At 41.8% G+C, this 13,386-nt stretch overlaps 1 long non-coding RNA gene across 1 annotated transcript; it reads right to left on the minus strand.

The window, feature by feature from the left end:
- Positions 1–1,189: 1,189 nt before the first annotated feature.
- On the minus strand, positions 1,190–8,948 carry LOC145862447 (uncharacterized). The gene is made up of 5 exons (XR_014381908.1): positions 8,902–8,948; positions 7,469–7,546; positions 4,219–4,321; positions 2,938–3,071; positions 1,190–2,778 (listed from the first exon to the last, which is right to left on the minus strand). It is a non-coding gene; the product is annotated as an uncharacterized LOC145862447 (long non-coding RNA).
- Positions 8,949–13,386: the final 4,438 nt, after the last annotated feature.

The following is a 13,386-nucleotide window of genomic DNA, read 5'->3' on the forward strand; positions in this document are numbered from 1 at the left end:
GGGGATATAACAAAATGTGTTTTTTTGGACACATACACCATACAAATGTATGTGAACATCCCTTCAAATTAGTGGATTAGGTTATTTCAGCCACACCTGTTGCTGACAGATGAATAAAATCAAGCACACAGCCATGCAATCTCCATAAACATTGGCAGTAGAATGGCCTTACTGAAGAGCTCAGTGACTTTCAAAATGGCACCTTACAACAAGTCAGTTTGTCAAATTTCTGCCCTGCTAGAGCTGCCCTGGTCAACTGTAAGTGCTGTTATTATGAAGTGGTAACGTCTGGGAACAACAACAGCTCAGCCGTGAAGTGGTAGCCCACACAAGCTCACAGAACGGGCTCCGCTGAGTGCTGAAGCGCGTAGAAATCGTCTGTAACACTCACTACCGACTTCCGAACTGTGGCTAGAAGCAACTTCTGCACAAGAACTGTTCGTCGGGAGCTTCATTGGTTTCCATTTCTTAAGATCAATGTGCGCAATGCCAAGCGTCGGCTGGAGTAGTGTAAAGCTCGCCGCCATTGGACTCCATTCTCTGGAGTGATGAATCATGCTTCACCATCTGGCAGTCAGACGGACGAATCTGGGTTTGGTGGATGCCAGGAGAACGCTACCTGCCGCAATGCTCACTGCCAACTGTAAAGTTTGGTGGAGGAGGAATAATGGTCTGGGGCTGTTTTTCGTGGTTTAGTCTAGATCCCTTAGTTCCAGTGAAAGGAGACCTTAACGCTATAGCATACAATGATATTCTATATGATTCTGTGCTTCCAACTTTGTGGAAACAGTTTGGGGAAGACACTTTCCTGTTTCAGCATGACAATTCCCCCGTGTACAAAGCAAGATCCATACAGAAATGGTTTGTCGAGATCGGTGTGGAAGATTGAGGGCATTAGCCCAGACCTCAACCCCATCGAAAACCTGTGGGATGAATTGGAACGCCGACTGCGAACAGGAACAGGGGCAGAGAGAAACAGTCAAAGCCTAAATCGTTTTCCTAGATATGGTCTATGTCTTTTCCAGAGTAGAGGGATTCACATCTTTCATCAATGTCGTTTTTTTTCTTTAATTGTCACTTGTCCAAGAGAATTCAGACAATCCAATCAGAGGGAAACGTAAATATACGCCATGTGGCACCGGATAAAGATACAGATAAAAATGACATTTAATAATGAAACTTCATCTGATTTGATAAAACTGAATTTTATTATGAATTAGTACAACTGATTGACATAATAAAACAGTCATTTGTACACCCAGCTCCCCCACATGCTGAGAGGATACAGACAGATTGTCATTTTACATTGATGCTCTCAGTCATTCTGTACTCTTCATATTGTCACTTGAGTCAACTTCAATTGTATTAGTCCACTGAGTGTACAGAATATTAGGAACACCTGCTATTTCCATGACATTAACTGACTAGGTGAAGGCTATGATCCCTTATTGATGTCACTTGTTAAACAGTTCAGTCAGTGTAGATGAAGGGGAGGAGACAGGTTAAAGAAGGATTTTTAAGCCATGGGTTGTGTATGTATGCCTATTCAGAGGGTGAATGGGCAAGACAAAAGATTTAAGTGCCTTTGAATGGGGTACAGTATTAGGTGCCAGGCGCACTGCTTTGAGTGTGTCAAGAACTACAACGCTGCTGGGTTTTTCATGCTCAACAGTTTCCCGCTTGTATCAAGAATGGTCCACCACCAAAAGGACATCCAGCAAACTTGACACAACTGTGGGAAGCATTGGAGTCAACATGGGCCAACATCCCCGTGGAACGCTTTTGACACCTTGTAGAGTCCATGCCCCGACGAATTGAGGCTGTTCTGAGGGCAAAAGGGGGTGGCGCAACTCAATATTAGGAAGGTGTTACAAGTCTTGTTCCAATATCCACAGTAGCACACTACTTGTTTCATTTAAGGTGGTCTAGTGTGGATGTTAGAACACCCCATGGACACTGGTGACGTTCCAGGCTGACTCACGGTTGCGTGCCACGTCACTGACTGTGCAGTAGGGCATCAGATTGCTATATCATGATTGGGTTAGCTGACATCTTAAACAAACACCTAACCAGGTGTTGTGAGAGAAGGCAGGTGACTGCAATTTAGTCTGCCTGGAACATGCCCCATATTCAATTAAAAAGCATTGTTTATTTATCCCCTGTAGGGGCTATTACTAAACACCCTATGGCATCAGGCTGGCAGTGAGTCTCACAGTGACATCACAAGGGGTCACAGATTCAGGTCACATGTCCAGTCACATGACCATCCATACATACACAGTAAAACACATGATAACAACAGATGTCAGTCCCCTTAGTGTCTACAACATGGTCATCATAGAGGAGGTTCACTGGGCAAAGATCCCTTCAAGGTTCTAATGATGATGTCATTTCCATGTTTCACAGCTCAGGCCGAGGGAGAGGGGGAAGGAAATCAGAGGTGCACTCCTCTTCACTTTGACTGACACTTCACACAGTCATTATATATGTGTAGTGTTCTGTCTGGGATATGTGGTCTGTGCCAGAGGACTACAAATGAGGTGACACCACCCCCAAGCCTCCTGTTCCCTTTCAAAGCAGGGACACAGTCCTGCATCCTCATCATTCTCCTCCCTCTCTACTATCCAGTCGCTGCGTGGTGGTCAGGGTTGCCATGGTTTCCTGTCTTTTCCTCTCTGGTCAAGCTTGTGTTTGAAGTGACACTTCTCCCCATAGAAACAGCCGGTGGTCCTCCAGAAGAAACACTCGTCCCCATTGATGGGAGCCATCCTCCTGGTCCTGGGAGAGAGAGAGAGACAAACAGTATGAAAACACAAGCACCTGCACCTGTGCTCCTGCTTCCATCACTTTGAACATTTCAAAAGTTGATATGAGTTGATTTGTAACACTTTAGAAAAACTCATAATGATGTTTTGAATGACAGACGGATGTCCTTACCCTGTGGAGTCGTACTGGGAGGCTGAGGAAGTGTTGAGGCCTATAGGGTTGGTCCTCTGAGGAGATGGAGGGGTTCTCTGCATCCAGCGGTCTGGGTACCTGATTACCAGCCTGGTGCTCTCCAGCTCCACACCCTGGACAGGAGGACAAACAGCAGGCACATTCAAAATACATGCAATATGACCAATAGCATAGTCCCAAAAGTACAATGGAACCAATAACAACGTATTGGGTTTTATTACCGGCATAAAGATAGTTTTTCCTTTGCAGCCAGAAAAGAGTTGAATCGTTGTACTTTTCTCTCTGTGGTGATACTATTTATGTGCAAGACTCAAGCTCTCCACTGAAGGCTCTTGACTCTGTGTGTCATGCAGAGACGTCTAACTCACCATTGTGATCTCTACAGTGCTGTCAGGTGGACATCAGTAGCAACACGCAGGCTCAAACACTGGTACATTCTTATTCATTTAAGAAAACCTGCTCTTCTAGCTCAAAATGAGAACACATAATACAAGCTCAGATCTCAAATCTTGTTTTATGCTCATAGTCCCTTTCATTATTCAGCCCCCTGATCTAGAATTGCCTCCAAGCCAACCTAAAAGGACAAATAGATGAACAGGTCGTTGAGACATGTAGCTGTTTCTAGTTGTCACCACATGACACTAGTTTGCATTGCCTTATGTAAGGAAGCCTGTTGTTTTACACTACACACACATTGTTTGTTTGCTGGTGATTTTGAGCTGTTGCCAGTGTCTTCTGTCTGTGTTGTCCTTTTAGTCAAACTTATTTTTAATCGTGTTTTTGTACAGATGTTTTCGTTTTTTCGGTAGGTCTGACAAACATCGCTCTCGCTCTGCCACCTTTCACCGCAGATGCGCAAGTGCGACATCGGAGGATGCAGTGGACTGATATCTCTATCTTGAACGGACAGATTTTTAGGCGATTCGGATTATTATGTTAATATTTAGGCTTATTATTATGTTGGATTATTATGTTAATTCGATTTTTGGGGGGTTATCCATACTCACAGGAGGCCTTTAGCCTCGCCATCATTGTAAATAATATTTTGTTATTAATAATTGACTTGCCTGGTTAAATAAAGGTTAAATAAACATTGTCCCAAAAGTACAATGGAACCAATACCATAGTCCCAAAATTACAATAGAACCAAAAGCATAGTCCCAAAAGTACACACTTCTAAAGTTCAAGCGCAGGAATTGAAAGCACATCTCACATAGTTAAAGCCATTTAGACAGCATTATGTTTCATCCCACCACTCACCTGGAGCCTCTCCAAGGCGCGAGCAGCCATGTTGGCATTCTTGAAGTTGACAAAGGCACAGAATCTCTCATGTAGAACTCTGATACTCTCTATTTCCCCACACCTACAGTAAAGAACATAGAATTAGAACGTAAAAGAATAATGATCACCATTCCAACTCAACAAACAGATAAATGTCATAGTATTAGAATGGTGGACCAGCGGCCATTTTGAGTGAAACATTTAAAGTGTTACAGTTTTTCTCAGTCGCTTTGGTGCATTTCTTAGATCAAAAGTGCCATTCTTGATACTACTTGTACAAATTCCATATCATCTAGTCACTTGTGTACATCATTAAAGCAATTTCGTATTCCTTTGAACAAATTGCAATTGCTTTTGTACATATTGCAATTGATAATGTACAAGTGTCAGCTTTTTTCCACATTTTCAATTGCTCATGTCATGTTGATCAAAATATAGCAGATGGTTCTCTGTTGAATAGTCTTACCCCTCAAAACATCTAGGCATTAGTTCCTTGCATAAGTCATTACATGCAAAATTGTTGAACTATTTGTCATAAACTGTCAAGCATAGTTTTACACATTTCTATTAGACCTTTTGTACAAAAAGGTGAATTGATGAATGGTGCAGGTGAAATTGACCCTCACTCATGAAGGAAAGTAAAGTGTTAGTTCAACCAACAATCAACCAGTTGTCTAAATTTCTCAAAGGTGCATCTCATGAAGAATCAATTGGCAAGCATATATAGACAGACCACAACACAGAGTTGCAATTTTCCAATAATGGATGGACCAGGAAACGAACAGGGTCAACAGCCAAGAGGAGGAAGAAGAGGAGCAAGGATGCGTGGTGGAAGGCAAAACAGAGGAAGAGGCAGAAGAGGACATAGGCGCATATCTGATGACATAAGGGCCACTATTGTAGACCATGTTGTCAATCATGGCCTTACAATGGCTGAGGCGGGTCGAAGGGTGCAGCCGAATATTGGGAGATCAACCGTGTCCTCAATAGTTCAAACGTTTCGAAGAGAGAACAGGTATGTCCACCAATGTACAGTGCACAGTTACTGTATATAAGCAGTATACTGTTTACTTCCTACAATGCTTCATATTACAGTAGTCCACTTGTATTTCACAGCATACAGAAATATACTATATACAGATACATACTGCACCTTACATGCACCCACCTGTATGTTTTACAGTAAAATGTGTGTTCGCATAGTTTTTGTCTATGTGAAAGTGTGCGATGCATCACTGCATTTTTCCCCACATAGGACTGCAAGATTACCTCAAACCGGTGGCAGAGGACGCCTTTTCACACCTCAACAGGAGGAGGCTATTTGCACCATGGTCCGAGCAAACAATGCCGTGAGACTCAGGGAAATACAAAGGACCATTATAGAAGACAACGATGTCTTTGAAAACATCCATACAGTTAGCATCTCAACCACCGACAGGGTGCTGCATAGAAACCAGATGAGTATGAAACAGCTGTACCGTGTACTATTCCAAAGGAATGAGGACAGAGTTAAGGAGCTACGGTACCAGTATGTACAGGTAAAACATATATCTATGTAACTACTTTACAGCAACATTTTATAGTGATACATAGTACAGTAAGCATAAACTGCACACATTTCCATTGCTGTGGAAGGAACATGCAATATATGTACATTTTATGTCACTCTTCCTTACCAAAACAAATTCAACTGTGTGTTCTGGGATATAGCGTATAATGGAGTTGGAATCAAGTAAACCCTCTCACAACTTTGTATACGTGGATGAGGCTGGCTTCAACCTGACCAAATGCAGAAGGCGGGGTCGGAATATCATCGGTCACAGAGCTACTGTGGATTTGCCAGGCCAACGGGGAGGAAATATCACCATGTGTGCTGCTATTTCGGAGCATGGTGTCCTAACCCATATCCCCCTTATAGGGCCATACAACACCCAGCATCTACTCAACTTTTTAGAGACTCTCTACAGGGCTCTCATCCCTGATGATGAGAGGGGTCTGTTTAGAGAGGATTTTCCAAAGTATGTGGTCATTTGTGATAATGTGAGTTTCCATCGATCAAACATCATAAGGCAATGGTTTGTGACCCACCCGAGGATGCTCATAGAATTCCTCCCATCTTATTCACCATTCCTTAACCCAATTGAGGAGTTCTTTTCAGCATGGAGGTGGAAGGGGTACGATCGTCAGCCACACACACAGATGACCCTGCTGGCTGCAATGGATGCAGCATGTGAGGACATCACAGTAGACGCCTGCAGAGGATGGATAAGGCATTCCAAAAGATTCTTTCCACGTTACATTGGCAGGGAAAATATCTGGTGTGATGTTGATGAGAATATGTGGGCCGACAGACAGGAACGTCTGGATGTGTAGAGACAGCACTAGAACAGTACTGCGGGCAAAGTTGTGCCTTAGGCGTGGTTTCCTGTGTTTCTTTCTAATTTAGTTTTTTTTCCTTTGTGCCCCTTGGGTTGTCCAGTCTCTTTCAATCAATAACCCACATACAGTAATATTTAAATAGTACTTTTGAAATTGATATATGCCATAGAAGTGCAGCCTTGTGCATTTTCAATACAGTAACTGTCATCCAAACTGTAGCTTAAGTTTACATCAGGTAATACTGTCAAAGTACACAGTTCCATTGACAACATGCCTAAACATTTTGACGACCTTGTTCGTGAACAATGACTCAATGACTTATCATTCTGATGACACTGACATGATCATTGGCATGAATATTTACTTTTGAGAGATGTACTAAGGATTTTTAGTGACTGACTAGCTTTAGAAACACATCTATTGTATATTGCAGTTTGTACAAATTGTTCTGAGAAATGCACTTATTATTTTGCACATGTTAGGGATGATGTGAAAAATGCACCAAAGCGACTGAGAAAAACTGTAATGTTATGTTTCTTGATGATTATCACCACACACCATGTAAGAAACAAAGAAACTCACAGCAAGAGAAGCCTAAGCAGTGGATATGGAGATAGATAGATAGATAGATAGATAGATAGATAGATAGATAGATAGATAGATAGATAGATAGATAGATAGATAGATAGATAGATAGATAGATAGATAGATAGATAGATAGATAGATAGATAGATAGATAGATAGATAGATAGATAGATAGATAGATAGATAGATAGATAGATAGATAGATAGATAGATAGATGCAGCTACTGAACAAAAACAGATGGAAATGGGGCATGATGGTCGTACGTTTTGAAAAGGTCCCATATGTGTTTCTCAGTAAGGTCCACGGTGACGTTCCCCACCCAGAGAGAGGGACAGGGGGACCTGAGGACAAGAGGAGAGAAGGGGACCATGGTGAAAAACACATTCATTTGAGCAACATTATAACACCACAACATTATGTATGCAACCTAAATGGCACCCTATTCCCTACATACAGTTGAAGTGGGAAGTTTATATACACTTAGGTCGGAGTCATTAAAACTCGTTTTCAACCACTCCACAAATTTCTTGTTAACAAACTATAGTTTTGGCAAGTCGGTTAGGACATCTACTTTGTGCATGACACAAGTAATTTTTCCAACAATTGTTTACAGACAGATTATTTCACTGTATCACAATTCTGTCTCCTAGCGTTGAATGTACTCTGGTGCGAAAAGTGCAAATCAATCCCAGAACAACAGCAAAGGACCTTGAGAAGATACTGGAGGAAACAGGTACAAAAGTATCTATATCCACAGACAAACGAGTCCTATATCGACATAACCTGAAAGGCCGCTCAGCAAGGAAGAAGCCACTGCTCCAAAACCGCCATAAAAAAAGCCAGACTACAATTTGCAACTGCACATGGGGACAAAGATCATACTTTTTGGAGAAATGTCTTCTGGTCTGATGAAACAAAAATATAACTGTTTGGCCATAATGACCATCGTTATGTTTGGAGGAAAAAGGGGGAAACTTGCAAGCCGAATTTCCGAATACTGCCCCGTCACTAAAAAGTTAAAATAAAGTGGTGATCCTAACTGACCTAAAACAGGGAATATTTACTAGGATTAAATGTCAGGAATTGTGAAAAACTGAGTTTAAATGTATTTGGCTAAGGTGTATGTAAACTTCCGACTTCAACTGTACATACCATCAGGGGCAGCAGGTTGGGCTCTAGTCAAAAGTAGTGCACTCTATAGGGAATATGGTGTCATTTGGGATGCAGTTTTAACAACACATCATCATCACAGCCTTGAGTGGATGGTGTGTAAATAACATCATCATAATAGTTTGGTAATATGGAATGTGTCAGCGGTATTGGCAGTTAGCCTAGAGGTTAAGAATGTTGGGCCGGGAACTAAAACACTGCTGGTTTAAATCCCCGACCTGGAAAGGTGGAAAAATCTGCCAACTTCAGCAAGGCAGTTACCACCAGCTTGAATGATAGCTCCTATCCCCAAGCTGTGATGCTAAACAGCAAGTCACACACTACTTTTATATCATCATTATATGACAGTGTCCATATTCACAAAGTGTCTCAGAGTAGGATCTAGGATTCGTTTTCCCATTTAGATCATAATTATATGGACCAGGAGGACCTGATCCTAGATCAGCACTCCAAGTCTGGGACCCTTCAGTACATGACTTGCGGCTAAAAACTAAAAACCCTATTTCAAGATATCAAGAGTACTTACAGACTGAAGGGGAGAGGTATTGTACAGTGAGTCAACTGACTGGTAGTGAGTGGGAACTGCTAGTAAGTCAGTTCTGTGGTTGATACATATTTATAGTAGCAGGGGCGGAAATCCCAGGGGGGACGGGGGAGGACACGACCCCCCCATCCTGGGAAAAATATGATTTGTCCCCCCCAATATATCACTGTAAACATAACTATGTAATTTAATTAATATTACTAATATGCAATGAAAGCAATTGTGCTGATTATAGACACTTAATAGCTCGTTTTTAAGTTTCAAAAGATTGCACCCCCCCCCACCCTTTGCCTCACAATGGTTTGATCCACTGCCAGTTCCTTAGTTGGCAAGGTAACAGAGGGTTCGTATCTACTGTAAATTAGTGCTTCAAAGTCCCTGTGATAAGGTTAGTGATAAACTGAAGTCCAAACTGAACAGAACTACACTCTGTTCTACCATTGTCTGAAATATATTTCATGGTCTCGTTGCAAAAGCTAAATTGTCGCAAGGGAACTTTTATTGATTTATTTTATTTCACTTTTATTTAACCCGGGTAGCAAAGATTATAGCAAACACCACTGAAACGGAATTGGTGCTCGCTAGCTTTGCAAATTCAGCTTTTGTTGGAAGCTAGCCAATATGAAACAAACGATTAAAATTACAAAAGGTTGCAGCATATGTTGTGTAAATGGTGAACTCATACAGCTGTCAACTCTTGTCACTGCAATCCGTTTCACATTTGCTAGCTACCTTTTAGATCGAAGCCCATATAGAATGATAGAAGATAAGATGGTAGAAGCCCATCTCCTACTGTAAATAACCTGCACACTGTGTGTGTGTGTGTGTGTGTGTGTGTGTAACCGATGTGAAATGGCTAGTTAGTTAGCGGTGGTGCGCGCTAATAGCATTTCAATCAGTGACGTCACTAGCTCTGAGACTTGAAGTAGGGTTTCCCCTTGCGTTGCAAGGGCTGTGGCTTTTGTGGCGCGATGGGTAACGATGCTTCGTGGGGTGTCAGTTGTTGATGTGTGCAAGGGTCCCTGGTTCGAGCCCGGGTTGGGGCGAAGAAAGGGACGGAACCTACACTGTTACATTGATGCTGTTGACCCGGATCATTGGTTGCTGCGGAAAAGGAGGAGGTCAAAAGGGGGGTGAGTGTAACCGATGTGAAATGGCTAGTTAGTTAGCGGTGGTGCGCGCTAATAGCATTTCAATCAGTGACGTCACTAGCTCTGAGACTTGAAGTAGGGTTTCCCCTTGCGTTGCAAGGGCCGCGGCTTTTGTGGCGCGATGGGTAACGATGCTTCGTGGGGTGTCAGTTGTTGATGTGTGCAAGGGTCCCTGGTTCGAGCCCGGGTTGGGGCGAAGAGAGGGACGGAACCTACACTGTTACATTGATGCTGTTGACCCGGATCATTGGTTGCTGCGGAAAAGGAGGAGGTCAAAAGGGGGGTGAGTGTAACCGATGTGAAATGGCTAGTTAGTTAGCGGTGGTGCGCGCTAATAGCATTTCAATCAGTGACGTCACTAGCTCTGAGACTTGAAGTAGGGTTTCCCCTTGCGTTGCAAGGGCCGCGGCTTTTGTGGCGCGATGGGTAACGATGCTTCGTGGGGTGTCAGTTGTTGATGTGTGCAAGGGTCCCTGGTTCGAGCCCGGGTTGGGGAGAGGGATGGAACCTACACTGTTACAAAGTGTGTGTGTGTGTGTGTGTGTGTAGCCAGCCAGGTAGAAAAATGGCAGAAAAAAGACGGACATCAGAGTATTTTTCAGTATACCAAAACGCAAAGTAAGAACCCTAGTAGCCTAATATCTCAAAGACTAGTTGATAAAATGTTCATAAGAAAGAAGTGAAATACTAATGGAAATGTTTCACAATGATGTCATTAGGCAGAGCAGGCAACAGATGGCACACAGACAGCAAAGCTGGGGACAGATATGCAGGGACAGACTGGCAGAGACAGGGAGTCTCAGGTAAGTTTGTTGAGTCTTTGTTTGGCAACATTATGAAAGGTTCTCAATTTTTTTGACTTGTAAAATAGGAACATAATTGGAAAATGCCATGGATACCCCCACTCTCAACTTAAACTGGTGACTGAACTAAGATTTGTTAAAGGCAATGCTATTGCTGTTGTGATTAGTTGTGTAGTTTTGGGTACCGGTAGTTAGGAGTACGGCAAACACCTTATTTCTTTGGTTCCTCAATATACATTTACCATATGACAACGTAGGCTATGTGTTACAGCATTACTTTTGGTGTCCCCCTCAGGAATTGCTCTTGAGAAAATTTCATGTAATTGTCCCCTCCAAAGTTGATATCAGATTTTCGACCCTGTATAGTAGTCAGAACACAAGTAGCTGATACAGAACTGTCATTTCCTTCCTCTTTAAGACATTAACATGCATGAGGACCAGAACAGCAAGTCAGAAAGGGGTGTTACTGTATTTCAATAGAAAATGTACAACAGACTGCATATCTAGTTGCCTTTCTTAATTTGAGTGTGCTACACATTTTTAAATGGCCAAGACTTTGACAATTTTTATTTTATTCCATTGACTACATACAGAATCATATTAGGTGTCGGAACAAAGTAAGACTAGCTGTCGCCATTGGAATGTGTGCTTACTATGGATCCTACTATATGGAATGTTCATAATCATCTTAGACAGTGTGTTTACTATAGCCTACTATATGGAATGTTTATAATATCTTAGAATGTGTTTACTATAGTCTACTATTTGGAATGTTTATAATATCTTAGAATGTGTTTACTATAGCCTACTATATGGAATGTTTATAATATCTTAGAATGTGTTTACTATAGCCTACTATATGGAATGTTCATAATATCTTAGAATGTGTTTACTATAGCCTACTATATGGAATGTTTATAATATCTTAGAATGTGTTTACTATAGCCTACTATTTGGAATGTTTATAATATCTTAGAATGTGTTTACTATAGCCTACTATTTAGAATGTTTATAATATCTTAGAATGTGTTTACTATAGCCTACTATATGGAATGTTTATAATATCTTAGAATGTGTTTACTATAGTCTACTTTTTGGAATGTTTATAATATCTTAGAATGTGTTGCCTTGACCCTCTGAGTTCTACATGGAACAGGTCAAAGGTCTATATATATATATATATATATATATATATATATATATATATAATATATATATATTATTTTACCAGGTAAGTTGACTGAGAACACATTCTCATTTACAGCAATAACCTGGGGAATAGTTAAAAGTGACAATTAGAAGCTGGGAATGATTAGGTGGCATGAGGGGCAGATTATGCTAGGACACCAGGGTTAATAACCCTACAATAAATGCCAAAGGGATCTTTAGTGACCACAGAGAGTCAGGACACCCATTTAATGTCCCATCTGAATGACAGCACCCTGAACATCCCCAAACACAACCCTTTGGGAATATATATTTTTTACAACTAGAGGATAGAGTGCCTCTTACTGGCCCATCAACACCACTTCCAGCAACATCTGGTCTCCCATCCAGGACCAACCCTACTTAGCTTCAGAGACAAGCCAGCAGTGGGACACAGGGGGCTATGCTGCTGACATTTGGTCAGTTCCACGATGTCATTCATTCTATTCTACAAACACATTCAATGTACACTCCTCATCAGCTGCATCAAAGTGGTACTGAAGGTTCCAGTGTTCTAGACTAGAGCTCTCCCTACTGGCATCTCAACATTACTGCACCATTCTAATAATAATGTCCTCAATAATGTTGGACTAATAACAACATAACAAACTGACAATACATCAGATAGAATGGTGAAACACAACACTGGCTACTTGACAAAGTCACATTTAATCACACAAACACTGATGTCTGTAGTAGTACAACATACCACTATCATTCTGTTACACTGACACCCTAATCCATATATTGTGCACTACCTTTGACCAGAGCCCTATGGGCATGGTATGACTGTGTGCGTGTGCTTGATTGGCCTGCAGCGCTGTCAATCACCCTTCACACTGCTGTTCAGCCAACCAATCAGGGTGCTTGGATGCGCTGCAGGACACCGCCTCCCCTCACCTTTAGTTAGTGCACGGCATCTTCAGTCTTGAGAAGAAGTGTTGTGTTGCTGACAGACTTTTGACATGCAGTTCCTTACTGAAGTGTGAGACCAGAGAATATAACCACACAATAATATAAAACATCTTCAAATGGTAACAGCTGTGTCTGCATGTGTGGTGGTGGTGACCATCAAGAGTAGAGTGACGGGCCTCAACACCATGTTCTGACCAGACAGCACTATAGTGGACAGAACCTAAACCAATCAGCATTAAGTACGTAGCGGGTCTCGGCATTGTCAGCTAAGCGCTCAGACGAGCTCCAGCTGTTAATACATGTAAAAAACTGCAAGGATCTGAAAGACCTCTGGATGACCTCTACTAATCCCTAGGTACTGATTCAGGAATGTGTGAAGAACCACAGGGACG

This window comes from Salmo salar, chromosome 02, assembly GCF_965601325.2.
Source record: "Salmo salar chromosome 02, fSalSal1, whole genome shotgun sequence".
NCBI classification, from domain to species: Eukaryota; Metazoa; Chordata; class Actinopteri; order Salmoniformes; family Salmonidae; genus Salmo; species Salmo salar.